Source organism: Aptenodytes patagonicus, chromosome 20 (assembly GCF_965638725.1).
Source record: "Aptenodytes patagonicus chromosome 20, bAptPat1.pri.cur, whole genome shotgun sequence".
Lineage (NCBI taxonomy): Eukaryota > Metazoa > Chordata > Aves > Sphenisciformes > Spheniscidae > Aptenodytes > Aptenodytes patagonicus.
This window is the reverse complement of record NC_134968.1, coordinates 6,716,337-6,722,761: the sequence shown is the minus strand read 5'-3', so window position 1 is coordinate 6,722,761 and position 6,425 is coordinate 6,716,337. Positions and strand designations below refer to the sequence as shown.

The following is a 6,425-nucleotide window of genomic DNA, read 5'->3' as shown; positions in this document are numbered from 1 at the left end:
ATACACTGTGCACAGCCCTTGTCAGAGTGAGGGTCTCTTCTGGACACCCCCACGGGAGACCAGTAGGCTTTGCGGTATGGGGTCTTGAATGTAATGTTCCTTCCCTTCCAGAGACAGTTGCTGGACACTCAGACTGAGATTTCAATGCAGGGCATGAAGGTCCCTGCAGGCTAAACATCAAAGCAGTCATCAGCTCTTTGGCTTTCCTGTGCAAGCCACAGGGTCTGTCCTTCCACTTACACCACAGCGACATCAGGCTTCAGGTCCCTTTCATTCAGTACCTGTTTGGGAAAAGGTCTTGGCCCCTGCCCGACATGACACCAGGTTGATGGGCTGCACAGGTACATTTGGCATTGACATGGACATGAGAGGGGGATGTGTCCCACCCCAGACACCACCGACACTGCATTGGAAGCAGATCCACTCAGGGATGGCCAGCACATGGTCAGCAGGATTCCTCAGCCTTTCTCCCTGCCCATAAAGCCATCCCCATCCTTTTGAACTCTCTAGCACTGGGGAGAGCAGCTGTGTCCTGGCCTGGAGAGGCAGGCAGGGGGGACTGCCAGCCATGCTGAGGCACTCCCAATGTTGTTACACTGAATTCAACCGAGGATCCAAGCTGGAGTGAAACCATCCTTGCTGGGGCCTGAACTTGGCAGCAGCGGAGTGTGAGCTTTGGAAAGGAATAGGAGGGCTCAGGAGACAGGGGCTGCATTTCAGTTCCCCCTTACCTGGACAGATCTCTAGCAGGCTGGTGCCATCACCGTTGGGCTGCGCTCAGGCTCCTTCTGACCCTGGGAACCTGCTGCCCTGTCGTGCTCATGGAGAGAGCAGTGGAGAGTGTCTCTGCCATGAGCAACACATTCCCTCGTGATGAGAGACACACAAGGACACACACACACAGGCTCATGCACACCCGCATGGAATTATGCACAAATTTGTGCTCCCACGTGCATTCACACAAACCTGTCTGCTTACAAGTACACACAAGACAGGAACACAGATAGGAACACACGGACCGTGGACTCTACTGAGGACCCCTGAGGACTGGGCAGTCTTAATCAGGATGGGGTCAACACCTAGGAGCACAGCCTAGGCAACAACAAGCAACCATTGGGGAAAGCAGAGGAGGGAAGGAAGGAGATGGACGTGGCACGTAGTCATGCATGGTAACCCTTGGGCATCCAGCTGAGAATGGCTGGAGCTTCTTCCTGAGAATGATACTGCAAACAGCCCCACCAGACTGACCCAGGCTACAATCACTTGCCTGCTTGGACCCGTCCAGCACTTGAGCTGAGTCTTCTGCCCGTACTGCTGCATTCCTGCCCAAGAAATTCTGAGGCCTTTCATACCTGTGCTCAGAAGAAGCCTTCATTGAGGAATGGTCATGGCACAAACCTGGACATGAAAAGGCAGCAGTGCAGGAAACCAAAGCACAGGCCATACCATTAACTGTGATGTTTTGCATTCAAGATGAGCTTGTCAGAAAATTGTTACCTCTGCAAAGGGTGCCTCTGGTCCTGCGGCAATGAAGGGCAGGTATAAAAGCCAGCTCAAGTCCCTGCTCTCCCATCCACTTCTCTTGCCTCCTTCTCCTTGGGAACCAGGTGAGTCTAGAACCCCTTCTCCTTCTCTTCCAAAGCAAGATCTTGTCTCGATGGACATCTCAGCTGGTACTGGCTCTGGCCTGTGCTGGGATTTGGAACTTCTTGTCATGAGAGAGGGAAGTGGGCAGAAGGTCTGCTTAGAGAAAGGCTGGGACATGGCAGAGGGGACTTTTGGATTACGAATTCAGAGAGAGCCTCCCTGGGCCAGGCTGCTCTTTGTAGGGTGAAAGGTACCATGTGGCTCCTGGCACAGCTTCCAGCTCCCTACTCAGTAGTGGCCTTGGCTCCTTTGTGACAGGGTAACCAGGTTGCTCATCACGCACCCTTGTGCTCTGCTTCCTCCATGCCCTCTCTCCCAGGTGCACCTCCACCCTTAGAGACATGTCCTGCTACAACCAGTGCCTGCCATGCCGGCCCTGCGGCCCCACCCCACTGGCCAACAGCTGCAATGAGCCCTGTGTCAGGCAGTGCCAGAACTCCACTGTCGCCATCGAGCCCCCTCCTGTGGTGGTGACCCTGCCCGGCCCCATCCTCAGCTCCTTCCCACAGAACACCGTTGTGGGCTCCTCCACCTCCGCTGCTGTTGGCAGCATCCTCAGCTGTGATGGAGTGCCCATCACCTCTGGGTGCTGTGACCTCTCTGGCATTTCCAACCGCTCCTGTGGCAGAAGGTGCCTCCCCTGCTAACGACGCTGGGCAAGCCCCAGGGAGACACCTTGAGGAACTCAGAACATGGGGCTGGGTAGAACATCAAGATTTTTCAATGCTGTTTTCAGGATAGCTGAATGACCTTGTCTTTCCCTTTTTGTTGTTTGCTTTGTATCCCCTTGGCAGCAAGGTCCCACCAAGGCCAGCCTGGTGGGACCCATTTGTCTCCTCTCCACCTGAAAGTCAGGCAGACAGATATCATGCAAGAACTTCTGCATGGCCAAGGACGCAGACTGTTTCCTGCCCCCAGCGCTCCCTGCACTGTCGGCACCCACTTGGTGTGATTTTGTTTCCCTCTTTTGACTCATTAAAGTTCTGCTGTCTTCAAGCCTGGCCTCCATGTGGTCCTTCCCTCTGTGGGCACTCCCCAAGCTGCCGAAGGAGAAAGGTGCTGCTCTGGGGTGGAAGGGGGTGAGGGCACAAGGACACCCCTCTCCATTCACAGAGGAACGGGAGGCTGGGACACTGTGCCGTGGCTCCTCTTTTCAGCACTGTCACTTGAAGCTGAGGAAGTCATCATTGGCTTCTCGGCTGCCAGTGACCATCAGGCCTTGCCTTGCTGTGTCTGCCCACAAATGCCCAGAAAGGCAGGAGGCCCTGAGGGGTCAGCAGCTCTTGAGGAAGGATGTTCTTCTTGCTATGGTTGGAGCTGTGCTGGCGTGGCAGGGTGTGGGGCTCCAGGAACACAGAATGCCAGGAGTGGTAATGCAAGGAACATCCCTTGGGATGGCCCATAGCTGCTACTCCACCTTCCTCTCCCATCCAGCATGCAATCTAGGGGCCATGGCCAGCAGGCTTGGGCAGGGGTAGCAGGGAAATATCACCCATCCTGCTGAACGTGTCGAGGCTGGAAATTGGAGCTAAGCATGTGGGAGCTGAGGGCAGTCAGCACAGAAATGGGGGCAGTGAAACGGTGTATTTCTGAGGGAGATCAGATTGCTCTGATACAGAGTGTGCAGGAGAACGTGAAGATCAGCAAGGACGAGGGTACTGGGTGCACTTCCCAAGACAGCTGCAGATGAGCTCAGAGCTCTTGACTGCTTCATTGGTCCCCCAAGAGAACTTGTGCTCAGGAATTGGCTGCCATTCTGGGGGGAGAGGATTTTTTTACAGGTAAATCTCATGCCTTCTGATTGGTGGAAATGTCTCTTTGGCAGCTACTACAGTCTCATATCTTTTTTCCTGCACGAAAATCCAGATGTCTTGACAAAAGTGTACAAGTGGAAGAATGGAAATCCCCACACCCATGTCCTCGATCAGGAGGGACTTATGGCTAATGAAGCGTAGCTCAGAATGACTGAAGGCCAAACTTTTGTAAAAGCATTTCACTTGCCTGTCTGAAATCTTTTTTCCCCTAATCGTGCTATTAATAACCGTCATCTGGAACAACACTGTTGTACTTCCTAACCCTACCACAGTAAACCTTGTACGAAGCAGAAGGTCCTTCTTAATAATGTTATCATCTGCATTTATCCTTGTTGTAGAGGGAAGGATGGCATGTACTGGCATGGGTTGCCCAGGGAGGTTGCCAAGTCTCCTTCCTTAGAGACACTCAAAACGCACCTAGAAACGGTCCTGGGCAACTGGCTCTAGGTGGTCCTGCTTGAGCAGGGGGGTTGGACCAGATGACCTCCAGAGGTCCCTTCCAACCTCAAACGTCCTGTGATTTTCTCATTCTGTGAGAGCAGCTGATGGTGAGCAGACCAGGGGTCCCAGGATCTGAAGGGATGCAAGATCTCCTATACTATCCTCTTTCTTTCTAGCTTAGCGCTAATAAATGGCATTTTAAGCAATGATTGAAGAGGTTGAGTGCCTTTCTTCCTGGGATCAGTCAGTATCATTTCTGGTGCCCCAGCCTCAGTGTTTGCAGCCTGTGGGGAGTCTGGCTTGTCGCAGGCGCACCACACTGCTGCTGTGTGAATACATCTCTGTGGCAGCGTTCCCTTTGCAGAGCTGGGGCTGGTCCCACACCCCCTCATCTCCCTTAAGGAGATCACATAGGACAGCTGGGAGCATCTAAGGCTGGAGGAGGTTTTTCAATTGTAATGTGGGGATTCTTTGTGGCTGCAGCAATATGGATCTTCTCTCATTTTTACGTTATCCCTGACCTACAGACTTGGGACACAGAGATGCTCAATGACTGGAAAGGCCATGGCAGCTTCAATTCTGATGTGGTTTCTCTCTCTTTTCTGGTGAGAAAACAGCTGACTGAACCACAGTCAAACGCATATATATACAATACCTGTATGCAAATACATGCATGCAGGACCATGACTATGTGTAATCATGTGTGTTTGAATGTCTGTGCGTACATGTTGGTATGGGGGACGGCTGTGCCTGTGTCTGCACACGGGCTCCTTTGGAAATGTGTGTGCACACACCTCTATAGAAGGGCACACGTACGAGTTACTCTTTGGGTACGTGCAAGCTCATGTGTGTGGTTGTGCCCATGTGTGTGAGATTGTGTGTGCACCCATATCGGTGTGTGTGCATGGCTGTGAGTGTGCATACCTCTGTGTGCGTATAGATGTGCGTGTGTGTGCTCCCATGAGGGTATGTCAAAGGTCTTGCTACAGTCAAGGTACACCACAGCCAGTGCCCCTCCCCTTCCCCACAGTGCCAGTCACCTCCTCATGGAAAGCAAGGAGGTTGGTGAGGCATGATTTGCCCTCAGTAGACCCATGTCAGCTGCTCCCAACCCCCTTCTTGCCTTTCATGAGTTTAGAAAACACTTCCATTTTCCTTCCAGGGACTGAGTAGAGACTGTCCAGTCAGCTCCTTGAACACCCTTGGATGCATCCCAAATTTTCCCATGAACTTGTGTATTTCCAAATGGTAGTAAGAGCTCCTTAGTTCTTTCTTCTTCTACTGTGGGTGCTGCTTCCTTCCCAGAGAGTGTGTGGGGAGGCTCAGGGGTGTGGTAGGCCTGAGGAGAAGCCATGCCAGTAGAAACTGAGGACAAATAGGCATTGATTACATGTCATTTGTCATCAGGTCCCCTTCCTCACCAAGCAATGAGCCCACATCTACTTAGCCTTCCTTTTGCTGCCAATAGGCTGAGAGACATCTTTCTTGATTTCCTTCACCCCCCTTGCAATTTTCCACTCCAGCTGCGCTTTGTCATCCACATTGCAGAGGACCATCCTTGTGCTCTGAGGAGGCTGTCCTTGAAGGTTAGCCAGCCCTCCTGGAAACCTCTGCGCTCCAGGGCAATTTCCCATGGTATCCTGCCGAGCAGGTAGGTCCCTGACAAGACTAAGAAGTGCTCGTCTGAAGTCGGGGGCAGTAATACTCCTGTTTGTCTTGGTCAGTCCTCTGAGGATCTTAAGGTCCACAGTCTCATGGTCACTGCAGGCAAGGCTGCCCTTGAATGTTACATCATCCAACAGTTCTTCCTCACTTGTGAGTAGCAGGTCCAACAGAGCCTCTCCCCTAGCCCGTTGATGGATTACCTGCATCAAAAATTTGTCTTCCGTATGCCCCAGACATGTCCTGGTTTGCTTGTGCCCAGCCATTTTCCTCCTGCAGCAGACACTGAGGTGGTAAAAGTCACCCACGAGCACCCGCACCCATGCACCCTGCTAGTGTGGGCACTGCCTGACCTGGGCTGGGGTCATCCTCACTCCTGCCTCCCTGCTCTTGTTTTCTTCATCTAGCCTACCCGCTTGCACCTGAAATTTAAAAACTCACAGGCTCCTGCTATGGGCTCAGGTCACCGGCTGCCTGGCATTTCCTTCTTGGGGACTGAGGCGTGCAGCTCCCAAGGGGACAATGACGGGTACACGTCAAGGGCACACAATGTTCCTGTTGGTCAATGGCAGTGCAGCTTTTCTCTGGACTCTGCTGCTGTGCTAGGGTAGGCCTTGTGCTTGCCCAGGGGACAGGGTCTGGGGCCCTGGCTAGCACAGGCATTGGGAGGTCACACATGTGGCTACGTGAAGCTCAGAGAGGGGCTGGCTGTAAAGCAGAAGGCTGTGATGGGTGTCCCCCCCACCCAGCAGAGTGAGGGACAGTGCCTGTCCCTGCATGGGGAGTTTCTGCAGCAGCTGCCGTTCATGCAGATGTTGCCCTTGAGGAGCCACCTCTGTGCCCAGGGATTAAAGGACAGAA

At 53.1% G+C, this 6,425-nt stretch overlaps 1 pseudogene; it reads left to right on the top strand.

The window, feature by feature from the left end:
• Positions 1 to 1,988: 1,988 nt before the first annotated feature.
• Positions 1,989 to 2,294, top strand: LOC143169536 (feather keratin Cos2-3 pseudogene; annotated as a pseudogene).
• Positions 2,295 to 6,425: the final 4,131 nt, after the last annotated feature.